The sequence below is a fragment of the Pinus tabuliformis genome, chromosome 9, assembly GCF_031772625.1.
Source record: "Pinus tabuliformis cultivar Carrire ecotype Pingquan chromosome 9, CPIR1, whole genome shotgun sequence".
NCBI lineage: Eukaryota > Viridiplantae > Streptophyta > Pinopsida > Pinales > Pinaceae > Pinus > Pinus tabuliformis.
The window spans coordinates 1,519,441,238-1,519,457,428 of NC_142307.1; positions in this window are offsets into that span (position 1 = coordinate 1,519,441,238).

A 16,191-nucleotide genomic window follows, 5' to 3' on the forward strand; every position below is an offset into this window, starting at 1 on the left:
CTGGATGTGGAGGTGGTTGATGCCCCTCTAGACTACACGGGCGGTTTGATTACCAAGTCCAGGTTAGGTTTCTCGATCTGTAGTGGATCGGAACCAGGAGCTAAGGTTGATGGATTAGAATGAGAAGATTCTGCTTCTTTGCCATCAACAGGACTCTTACTACCATAATCTTGCGATCGAGTCGCAATCCGTACATAAGACATCATCAATATGGGTTCTTCACTGGCACTCGAGGAAGAACCTATCATTTTACTCTCCTGCTTTGGAAATGGATCTTTCAAAACAGCAGGAGTTGGGGAACCTTTAACGATTTTCACAACCTCTGCCCGATGAGGGCAATCTCTTGTGAAATGATCTTCTTCACAAATTAAACAAGGATAGCGAGGTTTTCGCTTTTCGTCGTTAGGTTCCGACTTCTCTTTTTTCTCCTTTGGAGCCTTGTCTGCTTTTTCTTTCTTCTTGCCTTTCTTCTTACCACCTTTTTTTGATTTAGCCGTAGATGATTCTACAGCGTGAACGTCGGCGGTAATTTCAGGAGAAGACTCTCCTGTAGGGGAGTTTGGTAAGGTCATTATTGGAGAAGAATTCTTTGAGGATTTCTTCTTACTTTTAGTATTCACCGTACCAATCATGCCATCAGCAGCATGAGACCCGAAGGAGCAGCAGCAATTTGATTCGACTTAGGAAGATCTGGGATCTTCTCGTGCAACGTACCCGACTGAGTGTAAACTAAGTCAAGGTACTGGGCTTGAGCAATGACTTGCTCCTCAGTAACTACTCCGGCCTTAGCTACGTCTTCAGTAATCTTCGGTAATAATGATTTTACCAACCATTTAGCTAAGATTTGGTCTGGGATAAAAACTTTCACTAAACATCTTCGACGTCTCCATTCATGGATATGATCGGAAATATAAGTGGACGTCGATTGTTTTAATGAAGTTAATAACTCAATACCATTATCGTATCTGACCGGCAACTGAAAATGAGTTAGGAACGAGGTAGCTAACTGGCTAAAATTGTAAAAAGAGGCCCGTGGTAACTCAATGTACCACTTGGCCGCGAGACCAATGAGCGTACGCTGGAAAAGACGTAAGCGGATCGAATCATCCGAGATGGAATTTGAGGCACACCAGAGGTGGTAACTCATCACATGATTTGACGGATCCTCTCCAGACTTACCTTCGAACTTGGGTATATCACTGGGCAACTTATTTGGAATTGGCGGCCAGAACGGAAGATAATTGATTGGATCGTTAGTTAGGCGCGTCAAGTCGGGTAAATCCAAAGTTGCGATAAACGGTAATTGCCGGTTAGTATCTCTAAAACTCTGGGTCACAATACCAGTTCCAGGAGGAGGATATCCAGGATAACTAGGAATAGGAATCGCGTTCGGGATATTATATCCTCCTGTAAAACCGGGATTAACCGAACCGTACTGGGGTTGTTGAGGTTGTTGATAAGTGTACCCAGGATACCGTTGATACTGGTAAACCGGTTGTTGGACAGCAAGACCGAATTGGTACTATCCCTGGTACTGTTGATAAGTGAATTGAGGTTGACTTGTTACAACAGTACTTAAACCAGGCTGCCCTACAGGCATCTGGACCGTGGTTTGAATCGTAGATCCAGACAGCGGTAAAGATGTCTGAGGAGTGGTTGTAGAGATAGTAGAAACCGGAGCTGTCGATACTCCAGAAGTAAGTGCGGTAGATGTTGCGGTAGTTGCAGCAGCCGTTTGAGATGGAGTACTAGGTGCAATTGGCGGCTGAGTAACTACCGAAGTTACAGAAGTTTGAATATTTGACTGGACAGGTTGCGGTTGCTGGGGTGAACCAGAAACTACGGGTTGTCCAGTTTGAGGTAACAACTGTATACTTGGCTGCAACACCTGTTGACCTTGTGATGGATCCCACACTATCATTCCGGGGTATTGACCCGTAACAGGTTGAGGATACTGAGATCCGTAACCAGGTTGAGGGTAAGATTGATAATTGACAGGTGCATTTCCCATACTTTGAACATAAGCTTGACCTTGAGGTGGTTGATAACCTTGACTCGAGTATTGACCTTGAGGTTGATAACCTTGGGGTAAATACTGATACTCGGGTTGACCTTGACCTTGAAGTTGATACCCTTGAGGTAAATACTGATACTGAGGTTGACCTTGGGGTACATATTGAGGCTGGGGTTGACCTTGAGGAATGTATTGTACTATGGGTACATAATGTCCTTGAGGTTTCCCCCCAGACACAATTTTTGTACCTTGAGGTTGCCCCCCAGGCGTTAATTGAGGCTGCCCCCCAGGCGGTAATTGGCCACCTTGAGGTGGAGAACCGGGAACTGAACCTGACATCATGTAAATGTCTCCTACGCCCAACGGCTTATTACCATTGTTTCCAGCTAATAACCCATGTTCAATGGGTTGAGGAGATGCTCCCGCAAAAGTACCAGAAAGTGACTGATGCCCGAAAGGAACAGAAGGTCCGTCGTACAAGAAAGATTCAGGAGATTGAGTGAACATGGATGACTGACCAGACATATTTACAGGAGTATAAATACCTCCAGGTGGAAAAGGAGTTCGAGGTGGAGAAAAACTTATCCCTGAGTTGTCTAAATAATTGGTTAACGAAAGGTACCAAGTAGTACTTCTAGGAGGGCTGTAAAAGATAGATTCACGCTCTCTTAGATCAATAGTAGGTTGATCTTCAAGGATAGATACGCCTAATTCTTCCTCTGGAGCAAGTTCTTCAATAGCTATCAAACTAGCAGGAAGATTTTCGGTGATGACTCTTTCTACCCTAGGTGAATCAGGTGCACTAGAAGTTGGAGTAACAGGTTCAGATACTTCAGGTTCTTCGCCTATATCACTAGTAGATGAAAAACTACCAACAAGCTCAGAAACTGCAACAGCTTCAGGATTATAACCTGTCTCTAGACTTTGGTAATCTTGATGGACTACCAACGAAGACTCTCCTTCTTCAGGTGAACCTACTCTACTGCCACTAGGAGGAGTTACAAGGACTTTCAAACCTTCGTAATGACTCGGGACGTCTTGAGGAGGTTCACCCCGAATTCTATGGGATGTCCTCAACAATTCGGCCATGAAAACAATCTCAGGAGATTGGCCCCGAAGTCTACGGGACTGTCTCGGTAATTCCGCCACAGTTAAAGACTTTTAACTACTGCACACGCAAACAAAGTAAAATCTCAAAACAAACCACCTAAAGTCTCTAAAGAACCAAACAAATTTGAATCAAACGCCTAAAGAATCTAGGGCGTCAAACCAAGCAGAAACAGTAGCCTTCCAGACCGAAAACGCTACTTGGAGATGAAACCCAACATCGCTAGATTCAGTACAGAAGTGGCGGGTGGAACAGTTACCCCGACAACCTGCTTAATGAATAGACCGGCACAAGTTCCTCCACTTTAACCGTCTCGAGTGAAGTGAACCCCCCGGAAAATCCAAGTGAGTCTAGCCGACGTCTGCTCCAGGTACAGTGGCATCTTCCCTCCACCGTCACCTCGGTAGAATCCTAAAGATAATGGTCACTAAGGTTACCAACCGCAACAAATGCACCTGGGGGAACAGTCTACACTCCGACAGCACGCAAGGGCAGAGTATCAAGCTTAATCCCCTTGCCGGCTCCTTGACAATAATCCAAGGTTTACCGACAAGTGACCCCTGGCTCCTCGACAATGGTTAATCCGAGGTTTACCGTTTGTAATACGTGCGTGTCTGGCATTGTTCCCAACGAAGGAGGATTGATCCCCTCACTAGTTCGGACACGAGCTCGTGCTTCTCCTTTAAGAGGAGATTTCCCAGAGTACAAATGAAACAATTGGATTTATTCTATCACAAGATAAGCTACTTGTTTGGTTTTGTTGTCTTGGAGAGTTTATTACTCTCCTACTCCAAGACACTAGCCTGATCTATATTGGTGTTTCAGAGCCCTAGTAAATAAAAGTTACTAAGTTGATTTTACTTTAAGCGTTAATTTTATGGTTTTTCTTTAAGACAAAAGGTAGTGGAGATGAAACTGGTGGTGTGTAGACTCGACTCGCAACCACTACAAAGATGCACCTAAGATGATTTACACTACTTTTCTTTTTCAATGAATCTCCTAGCTAAGAGAGTTGGAAAATGCAAATTTTATAGAAAACAACTTTCTTGGCAAAGACAATCAAAGAAACAATCTCTTTATCTTTTCAAAACATACAACTCATGACCACTAATTACTTCACGAAAAATTTTTCCTTTCCAAAAGACTACAAATGCTACCAAAGCAAACTTTTTCCAAAAGAATTTTTGTGTTTTTCTATATTAATAAAGCATATAAAACTATTTATCAAATCAAATTCAACAAATCTAAGACAATCAAATCAAATTCACTCAAAAGAAAATTAAAAGGAAATTTACCTAAAAGCAAAAAATAATGAGGACAAAAGCCTACAAGGATAATTCCCGGATGTTTTACTCAGTCAAAATGCAACTAAGGATCAGTTCATGCAGAATCATAAACTAATCAAAAAACAAAATCGAAATCTTTTTGTTCTTTTTTCTCAAGAATGAAATTCAAGGTTTTAACAAACAAACTTTTCGAGATTTGCAAAGAGAAGACACAAAGGTAGGTCTCTCACAAGGGTGACTTCTATGACAGGCCCAACTCCTAAGAGGACTGATCAAAACCAAGGAGATCCAAAGTTTGACAACCTCTAACGCCAAAGTCACTACAAGACCAGTTAAAAATCAAACCCTAAGGCAAAATCCCTATGAATTCCACCAAAACCCTCGACACTAACGGGACAAGTTCAGGTGAAGATCTCTGATAGTAAACCAATGGATCTGGGCAGTAAAAACAAATTAAAAACAAAATCTAAAGAGCAGAAAGAGGAAAAATGGAATTTTCTCAAATTTGACAGGGGTACGCAGCTGATCTGTTGACACAGGCGCAGGTACGCCCTGTGCACAAAGACGCAGTGCGTACAAGTACGCACTGTGCCTAACTCAGAGACTGCGTACTACTGGCAAAGCTAAGAAAAATAAAAATCTAATTTGACTCTAAGCTAACCCACCCAAATACACAGTTAGACAGCCAAAAATCAGAAAACAAGCGATTTTTCTCAGACCAAAATATCAAATCAAAAAGAACTCAAACACATTCATGGAGTCCCCAGTGGAGTCGCCATTTTGTCACATGGAAAGAGTCGTTAGTGCGGACACAACCGACCTCCCTAGAAGCCTAAGACTTTCTAGTGACAAACAAGACAAATAAGAGCAATCCTTCTCTAAATATGCATTACAATATGAGAAATCAAGTGTTTAGATCCTACCTGTAACCCAACACTGTTGTAGTAGTCCAGCCTCGTTGATCCGGATGAGCTCCTCCTTCTCTTCGAAACCTGCATTCACTAACAATCAAACGATTAAATAGCACCTGAATATCACATAAAATAAAACATATTTAACATATAGACCAAGGAGTATATGAAACAACTCATAAATAACAAATTGTTGAGAAGAATGGACTAATTTGTATTAAAAGGTAACAAAAGGAACCATTACAACCTGAGCCTTGGTGTTGTGCAGGTCCCTCCCAGGGTCCACAAGAGTTCTCCCTTACTCTAAACAGCTCACCCACTTCCAAATGAAACAAGCAAAGATGGTAATCTCTCCTCACAAGCTTCTATAAGGAAGTCCTAATTCCAGCAGCATCTACCCTTAGGAATGTTCAGCTTTTAACCTCCCCTCCCTCTGGCCCAATGCCTGTATTTATAGTGCTCTAGAGGAAGTTAATTAGTTCCACCATAAATGGGATAAGCCCCTCTTTCAATGGGATAGCTCCCCTCTTCATGGGATAAGTTCCTCTTTCTTTGGGTACATGAACCATCTGGAGGCGCTTCATACACGTCAAACAAGCTTCTAGAATGCTCTAGAAATGACCACAGATAACTTTTTTAAGATGAAACTCGTGCCTTTTGACCTTTACAGGGGTACGCACCCACTCCTTTACATACAGAGCGTACAAGTACGCAGGTATTGTGAACTTGGGTTGCGTACACGCAGGTAAGGCTAAGAGAAACTGCGTACCAGAGATAATTGACTTTAAATGACTTTTCTCTCTTTCTTGGAGTTTGACATGAAGAGCAGAGGTATGAGACTTGCCAAGGAGGATAGTATGATAGTGGATGGAGCCATACTAACTTCAAATAGTCATGGTGACATTTTTTAGTGTAACAGGTGCTATCATGCATGGTTTAAGCTTTTCATGTACTATAGGGCTTACATCATTTGCTTTATACTACAATCTTGGTGGTGCCTGTGCGGTCAGGTTCTTGTATGCGGTCCTATAAGCCCATAGAACTGCTCGTACACGCAGGTCCCAGTCAATCCACTTCACATTGTGGACCTTGTTCAGTGCTTCGAATATTTTGTTAAAGGATTCTGTGTGGACATCCTTATGCACACTTGGTATTTCCATACTTCGTGGTCCCAACCAGAGGGGTCGTTCGCACCATTTCCTTACTCGCACCTGCTTACTGATCGTGTCTCCTACTGCGAGGACTGTGTGCATTCGTGTAGGTTTCGCACCATATGCCTATATCCACCTAGATAGGTGGGTGCACGGGCCATTTAATCTGTCAATCTTGTATGTTAATTGCATCAGAGGCTTCCCAAACCGCATGCACATCATCCTTCTGCATTCACACCAGTCCTCAAAGCTTCTATGGTGCGTACCCTACCATCTTGCGAGCGTAGCTCGTAGTACCCATTTCAAAGCGTCGAAGCGCTGCTGTTCCGGTACTTCTCTTTCAAATTTGTTAAGGAAGTCATCTACCTCGATTAACCTATCATACGTAGGCAGATATCTTACCTCTATTGCTATGCAGCGCAGCGACCTCGTCATCATGTTACAGTTGAGCGTGGTTACCTCGTGTAACTGGTTCTGCCATCATTCTATCTCCTCATTAGAATCTGATGTGTAGGAGCTTTCGCGCTCCCATGAGATTCGTCCATCTGTGGTTAGATTTACCCAGTCTTGCTCCTGCGCGGTTATCTTGTAGATGCAGTCCAGATCATCGTTGCTTTTGTAGTCACGCACTGGCTCCGTGTAGCGCGATCCTTCTACAGGGTATAAAGGTACCACTACGTGCAGAGACTTTTTCTCAAAGATCATCTTGCGCTTATTTATATTTATCACTCCATTCATGTCAGTGGCCTAATCTATTCCCAATAGCGCGGGGTAGGGATTGTTGTCATCAACAATCTCTATTACTTTGAAATTTTCTAGCACACTTTCTCCTTCGATATCTATTGTGATTCCCTACAATCTCCCCATAGGTAGGATCTTTTGTTGGTTTGCCATTCGCAGTTGGATAGGAAACCATAGTAATGTAGGCCTGGCCATGCACTCCCATGTCTACTTTGGCAGGACGTTCGCGTCCGATCCTAGGTCCAGAATCACTTGGTCCATCTCATATTCCCCAATCTGCGCGGTCAATCTAATCTCCCTTCATGTTCGCGTTGTGTGCTTCCTGAGCTTCCGGACTACGCGCGGTTCTCCTGGCACAGTCCCAGCACATCTAGTTATGAGTTCTTACAGCCCCTTTATAGCCTTTCTTTCACGCAGTAGCTTCATGCATGTCTCCAAGAACGTAGTAAGCATCAATGGGTCCATTTCTGGCTCCAGTCTATCTTTACTTCCTGAAGTGGAGGCATCAGTGAAGCTCCTCTTTGCTTCCATGAAGGTCTCCTTAGCGCACTCCAAATCAAATTCTGGTTCCTTCGTTCGAGCCTTGCGAACCTAGGTACTTTCTTCAGGTTGCTTGCCTTTTTCATTCCCTGTCGTAATTCCACTCTGGAGAATGATATTTGCATTAGGGTCTTCCTCACCCTACTCAGACCTCATCATTTGCAGGTTTTGAGTCGAGGGAGGTTGGCGTGCTCCTTTATCACACAGCCTCACTATCAATGTGCGACAATCCTCTGTCACATGATCAAACAACGTACAATACAAGCATGATGGTCGCATTAGATTTGTACAATCGCAGGCATAATGCCTTGGCCCTCTGAAATTGTAACATATCAGTTGTCCGCAACCACTTCCTGGTCCCCCTCCACCTCGGCCTCGTCCACGCCCCTGAAATCTAGTGAGTGCCATTCCTGCATTTTGATTGAGGGGCCATGTTTCGGCCTAAACTTTGTAGGTATGAGTTCGATCCACCATCAGCTCATAACTTCTACAGGTGCACTCATCATGTCCCACTGACCTACATAAATTACATAACAATTGCTATGAATTCTGCGTATACTTCTGTAATAGATGGCAGTTATCTGGAGCATGCTTTCCTCCTATCTGACAAATCGTGCACCATAGTGCAGGTATCGTGCTTAGTCCTGCTTGTGCCGCCAGTCTTAGTGGCATTGGCCCTCCTCTCGCAGGGTAATTTGTGAACACCTGGCAGCGGTCCCTGTCATGCCCCTGGCCCTTGCATTTTACGCACCATACCTCATCACGCATCTCTGGGTGGGTTGTCCTATCTTGTTTCAAACTCTGCATCTCAAGGCACAAGTTTTTCAACTGCACGTGAATCCATGAACTCCCAGGTTGGGATCTTGTATAGGGATCTCGTGCAATCTGATTACGACCTCCAAGGCCTCAGCCTGAGTGCTTAGCCTTTGTTGTGACAACGCGTTCCATAGATGTAGCGTTAATGATGCTACAAACCATTCGCGGTGTTGCCCATCTGTTAACGTCATTTTCGCTTCATGAATTGTGCACTTCAGTCTTTCATCCAACTCCCACAGGATCTCGCTTGGTAGCATTGTGATTTCCTTAAACCCAATGATCGACTGTGCCTCTGACTTTGGCCTGCTAAATTCTTTGTTTAGCACAGCTTGGATATCCACAATCCCCACATTCGGATTGTCATTGGAATGATTAATGTACCAGGTCAGTGCGCGATCCTACAGAGCATTGACCAACATTTCCTTCTTTATATTGTCAACCATGACTCCCTGTGCTTCCCATACAGCTTTTATCACGAACCAAAACTAGTCCAGATCTTCATTCCCTACTCCTTTGAACACTGGTAGCTTTATCGTGCTTGCCATATTGCTTCGTGGTGGTGGCAGAGGTGGTATGGGTGAAGACAGGGGTGAAGACAGTGAAACTGGCAGTGGTGTGGGTGGGGGTGGTATGTGTGGAATTCTCTTCCTTGTCAGATTGACTACACTTCTTGGCGAGACCTTCGTGAGCTCTTCTTCACTCCCTCGCAGAGGTGAAATCAAGGGGCTAGTTTCTAGATCTGTGCTACCTTGTTTTCTGTAGATTCTCCGACTTCGCGTAGCCCCAAACATCAATTTATTTGCATAACCCATTTTTCACACAATAGCATTTTAATCCAAGTTTTCAAAGATTTAATGTACTTACCTCGCGTTCCTTTGAGGAAGTGTCATTTTGCCTCGCTATAACTGACTAGCGTATCTACTGCGAATTCAGTGATGAATCCTCCTATGATTTGATCGAGCCAGTGATCGACGGCGCGCGCGATCTTATCTTCCAATACTTCTAGTCTGTGCACCAATTCTGGAGTCCACACAATAGGTCTGTCGAGTTTACACCTTCCTTGGCTATCTGCTAGCTTCGCTATCCACTCGTATAACTCAGTGGGGAAGGATGCAAAGAAAATTTCGTGGATCTCTGTATATAAGTAGCAATCTAACCACTCTTCCTTTGATAGTCATGGATTCCTATTTTCCTGCACCGCGAATTCATGAATCTTCCTGTCCAACCAATCTTCAATTCCTTTCTTTGTCGGATTCCAGTGATATGACATCAGACATCTCTATGCAGATCCTGGTCCTGGCAACGGAACCATTTTTATGAGAGACTTTTCGGCATAAATCACATGATATTTCATTTGTCGACGCGTTTCAAACCAACCAGTGTGGTTCATCGTCAGGACAAGTTGAAGAATCAGATCCAACTTTGCATGTTAAATAGTCAGAGCAGAACCTCCAATGGCTATAATTCTTGACCAGGGAACGGCTATATTGACTAACGGCTAAATTTGACTGGGAAATGGTTAGTTGGACTTGACCTGGGGCATAACCATATTTAATTAAAATAAGTTAATTTAATTGATTATTAAATTTATAGTTAGTTATATTATTATTAAATTAAAAGTTAAAGGGACATATGAATTTACATAGAGGTTTTAACTATTTTATAAATTTTTTAAATATAAATATATATATATATATATATATAGAGAGAGAGAGAGAGAGAGAGAGAGAGATATTAAAATAAATTAATAATTAGTTATAACTAAAAAAATTAATATTTAATTATAAAAGGTATTAACTATTTAATAAATATATAAATATTAGAATAAGTTAAGTGTTAGAAAGAATAGAACTATAAAATTTTAAATATTTAGATTTAATTAATTGTTTATTTAATTGTTAAATTAACATATTATCATAGACCGATTTAAATATTAAAGTAATTATTTTTCTTTGATTAATTAAGTTGAAATTAATTAGTATATAACTAATAACATAAACTAAATGCTATTAAAATACCTCATACTATATCAACAACTCATCAAAGAACAAAGGCTAAAGGATACGGGATAACAAGGGGAAACTTACTAATAAGAAAACAAGAACAGGTTATAAACAAGGGAGGGGAGGAAGGGAAGAAAACAACTAGGAGGAGAGGGCTGGGACCCAGCAACTACTGATCTTCCAGCCATCCTCTCTATTGAGATTTCTTGGCCTTTTTTCAATGTCAAGGGCTTCCCTAAATTTCCGATGATGGAACTGCGAAACTCTAGCAATAACACTAGCCTCCTCAATACAAACATGATGTTTGGTTTTCTCCACATGCTCTGCTAAAGCAGAAGACTTGGTTCTCCTATGTTTAAGGTCAGCTGCATGCTCACTAATCCTTTGATTAATGGAGCAACCAGTCTCACCAATATAGGGGTTCCCACAAAAACAAGGGATAATATATACCCCTTTCATGTCCATAGGGTCGATAGGATCCTTCACTGATCTAAGGGACTTACGAATGGTGTTAAGGGGTCTAAAAGTCAAGGGGACATTATGCTTCTTAAGAATCCTCACAATCTTATTAGTGGTCCCCTGAACAAACGGAAGATGGACACCTAGAATCTACTCTTTCGGTTCTCTTTTAGTTAACGAATTCTTGGTAGCTTTGAGGAAAGCTTTCTGACCCATGTATCTACTATAACCATTCTCAAAAAAGACATTAAGGAGATGGGATTTCTCCTTCTTGAAGCTCTTTTCATCAGAGATCCTTAAGGCACAAGTAGCAAGGGTGTTGAGAACACCCAACTTCTGAGCCGAGAAATGGTGGGAACTGGCATGAAGATACTGCTCCATATGTGTTTTCTTATGAAACACTTGGTGGGAGAGGGAACCATCACTATTCTTAGAAATAAGAATATCAAGGAAAGGGAGGCAACCATCGACTTCTTGTTCCTTGGTGAACTTAATGGCCGAGGATTGACTGTTGAGATGAACGAAGAAGAGATCTAACTCCTCTTGGCTGTGAGACCAGATGACATTGGTGTCATCTACATACCTTTTCCAAAGCTTAGGCAGGAGGCGGGCTGAGTTTAGAGCCTTGGATTCAAAATCTTCCATAAAAAGATTTGCAACGACAGGGGATAGGGGTGAGCCCATGGCAACCCCACAGGTTTGCTCAAAGAATTCTCCTTCAAAACTAAAAAAGGTGGAAGTGAGGCAGATCTCAACTAACCGAGCGGTATCAGGATCTGTTAGGCAGTTGATCACCTCCATGGCCTCATTTATAGGGATGCAAGTGTACAGGGAAACTACATCAAAACTAACAAGAATGTCCCCAGAGTCAAGTTTAATGTCCTTGAGCTCCTCAATAAAGGAAGCAGAGTCTTTGACGAAGGACTCTGTACGGCCAACTAAGGGTTTAAGCTTTAAGGCAAGGAACTTAGCAAGAAGATAGGTAGGACCTCCAATGGTGTTGACAATGGGCCTTAGGGGAGCTCCTTCCTTGTGAATTTTAGGGAGCCCATAGATCCTAGGAGTGATGGGATTGCTCTCAATGAGTTTATGGTGCAGGGAACTCACTGAGTTACTGGATTTAATGGCAAGGGCCACATTCCTAGAAATCTTCTTTAACGGGTTTTTGGGAAGCTTCTTATAGCTTCCACTATTATGAAGATGATCCAACATCTTATTGCGGTAATCTACTTTGTTGAGAATGACAGCAGCCCCACCTTTGTCGGCTTTTAGAACAACGATATCATTGTTCTGGTTTAAGGATCTGAGGGCTTCAAATTCTTCCCTACTAAGGTTGCTCTTAGGGGGCTTAGCCTTCCTCAGGACAACGGCACAATCCTGCCTGATAGTGTTTTTAATACTATCAGGTAAACCTCGAATCCCAAATTCTATGTCACAAATAATGTCATCCACAGGGATCTTCTTAGGGGCCAAGGAAAAATTTAAACCTTTGCCTAAAACCTTAAAAACCGAAGGGGGAAAGGAGAAACTAGATAAATTGATAACCTTATTATTAATATGAGATGGAGGGGGAAGATTAATATTATTTATACTATGATTCTTCTTAAACTTAAAATTATTGTTTATATGCATGTTAAGAACCGTTAACTTATTATTATTATTCATATTCTTACTATTACTATAATTATTTGTATTAGTAAATAATACATCATCAACATCATCATCATCATCATCATTATTATTATTATTATTATTATTATCATCGTCATCATTATCAACCCCATTATTATTATTAATATTATTATCAACACCATTATTATTATTATTATTATAACTACTACTATTATTATTATTCTGATTATTATTAATATGATTAATAGCCTTATTACTATTATTATTACCAATGTGGTTGTTATTATTATTATTATTATTACATACAGACCTTAAATTACTAAGAAAACAATGCTGGGGGAGGATAGAGTCCTTACCGTCGATGCAGAACAGGCCAGTCATACCTGCGACTGGAACCAAGCCACAGTTCCGCACTGGTTTGATAGAGAACTGGTCAAACGTTGGAATCGATACACCATCCAGATGAGAAACGAAGAGGGAAGAAACCGGTGTTGGACAACCAGTAGTGGATGCTGGCAAATCACCTCCGTGCTCTGAAAAAGAACTGCAAATAGCATTGTCATGCAGTCTAACAACCGAAACCAGCAGATCTAAATTAATTATATCTTCACGCAAAGGTATATTTCCATAGTTTCGCATTGGTTTGATAGAGATCTGGTCAAATGTTGGGTTCGATACACCATCCGGATGAGAAACGTGAGGGAAGAACCCGGTGTTGGACATCCAGCAGTGGATGCTGGCAAATCACCTCCGCGCTCTGAAAAAGAACTGCAAACAGCATTGTCCTGCAGTCCATCAACCTGAACCAGCGGACTTGAATTAATTTTGTCTTCACGTAGAGGTATATTGGAGTTTAGAGTAGAACTAACCCTTAGATCACTCGCTAGGCAAAGATCAGACTGTTCACCCTTCTCAGCCAAGCCAAAACGAAGAAGATCTTTGGCCTTTGTTCTTTGATGAGTTGTTGATATAGTATGAGGTATTTTAATAACATTTAGTTTATGCTATTAGTTATATACTAATTAATTTTAACTTAATTAATAAAAGAAAAATAATTACTTTAATATTGAAATCGATCTATGATAACACGTTAATTTAAAAATTAAATAAACAATTAATTAAATCTAAATATTTAAAATTTTATAGTTTTATTCTTTTTAACACTTAAACTATTCTAATATTTATATATTTATATATTTATATATATTTGTTAAATAGTTAATACCTTTTATAACTAACTATTAATTTAATAATCATTTAAATTAATTTATTTTAATATCTATATATATATATATATAAAATTAAAATTAAAAATTTTATAAAATAGTTAAAACCTGTATGTAAATTCATATGTCCCTTTAACTTTTAATTTAATAATAATATAACTAACTCTAAATTTAATAATCAATTAAATTAACTTATTTTAATTAAATATGGTTATGCCCCAGGTCAAGTCCAACTAACCGTTTCCCAGTCAAATTTAGTTGTTAGTCAATATAGTTGTTGCCTGGTCAAGAATTATAACTGTTGGAGGTTCTGCTCTAACTATTTAACATGCAAAGCAGCATCTGATTCTTCAACTTGTCCTGACGATGAACCACACTAGTTGGCTTGAAACGCATCGACAAATCAAATATCATGTGATTTACGCCGACAAATCTCTCATAAACTTGATATGGATCACAGAAGCCTCAATTCAACGAAACCATTTGTTGGCTTGTTGGGGCCTAACCCAAGTTCGGAGTTAATTAGCCAAACAAATCCCTGTACTACTGGCCCTTTCAACAATAGTCGGTGGAGCGCGAACTGAGGTCTCACCCGAAGTAGTATGGGAGGGTGCTAGAACCAGGTTTCTGCACCCTTGAGATGTCTAGGAGGTTTGACTGGTCCCACTGTTTGTCCCTGTGCATAGGTCACTTTGTGCACTTCCCTGTTCCTCACGCCCTAATACACTGCCTTTGTGCAACCCTAACCAGGGGTTGTGGAGCTTCTGTGCTACTAGAGCTATGCTCTGCACTGTTACTCGAGATCTTACTTATCTTCATATACCAGTTAATTACTTTCGCGTACTTGGATGTCTTACGTTATAATTATTTATACAAAACATTCAAATAAGTTCGCATAGCATATAAATAGTATACTTGCAAATTATACCCAGTCATATATTAAAACAGGAAAAGACGCAGAGAAATATGGTAAACTTCTCTTTATTAATTTTTCCAATGGTTACAGACTCGACCTACCCTACGCACTCAGCTGCAGGGGTCCACGCAATTAGTTGCAGACTACTTGGCCTCTGTGCACTCAGCTGCAGAGCCTTCCCCTACTCTACAACCCAAAGACACACTTTACACTTTTACTCAATCACTTAGACATCTAATCCTCTTATCCCTTGTTCTATTGTATGCTATCTTCTACACTTAGAGCCTTGCTCTATTTATACAATCCCATGGTCCATGGACCATAGGTAGGTCTATCAATCTGATATTACATTACAAAAACAAGGGCGGACAACCCTATGACTCTATCATAATTTCGCGCTTCGCGCCCACAATTCACAAAGATTTTACAAAAAGACTTGGTCAAAACTTGGGCTTTAAGCCCCAAAACATGCCTTGGGGGGATTCCATGCCCAACAACCACCCAGACATTTGGACCAAACAGTCGCCCCGGGACTAACTCCCCTCAAAATTTGTGCAGAGGCCATTGACCTCACCCGTTCAACTGATTGAGGAAATTGCGCAGACAGGGGGGACAAACACCAAGTGCCCATCCCTGTCTCCTTCAGAAAATTGTGCAATTTCCCCAATCAGTCATCTGGACAATCGACTAATTGTTCGTCTCAGAATTTGCGCAGTGCTCATGAGCAGGCCTTCTACTATCCATCAGTCAGCTCATCTCAGAAATTGTACAGAGATGATCAGTAGACTGGCCTCCTAGCCTTAGTGCATTTTTCCCAGGTAGCAGCTCCTAGCAGCAGACTACCTGTTCCCTCCAGGAATTGCACAGTTTTTGCTGCCAGTGACTGAGCAACCGCATGTCAGTTCCCTCTAGGAATTGCACAGTTTTGGCTGCTAGCGATCCCAGTAGCCGACTTCTAGTTCCCTCTGGGAATTGCGTAGTTTTTGCTGCCAATGACCCTAATGGCCAACTGGTAGTTCCCTCTGGGAATTGCGCAGTTCTAGCTGCCAGTGACCCAACAACCAACTCGCAGTTCCCCTTGGGAATTGCGCAATTCTAGCTGCCAGTCTCCCGGGAAGTTCCCCAGAAAAACTGTACAATCCCTACTTGCTAACCCTTCATGCAGACTGGCCCATTCCTCTGGAAAATTGTGCAAATATGGTTATCCAGCCTCTACTGACTATTCGTTCCGAAAGATGCGGAGAACATGCCTGCCTTGCCCTCATGTAGCTTGGATTTTCCCTCCCAAAATTTGTGCAATGTTGCCTCCCAGCCAAGCCAAACCTTATAGACAATCCTTGTTGACTCAAATTGACTGTCTCCATCTCTCAGTGACTCTTGCACAGTTT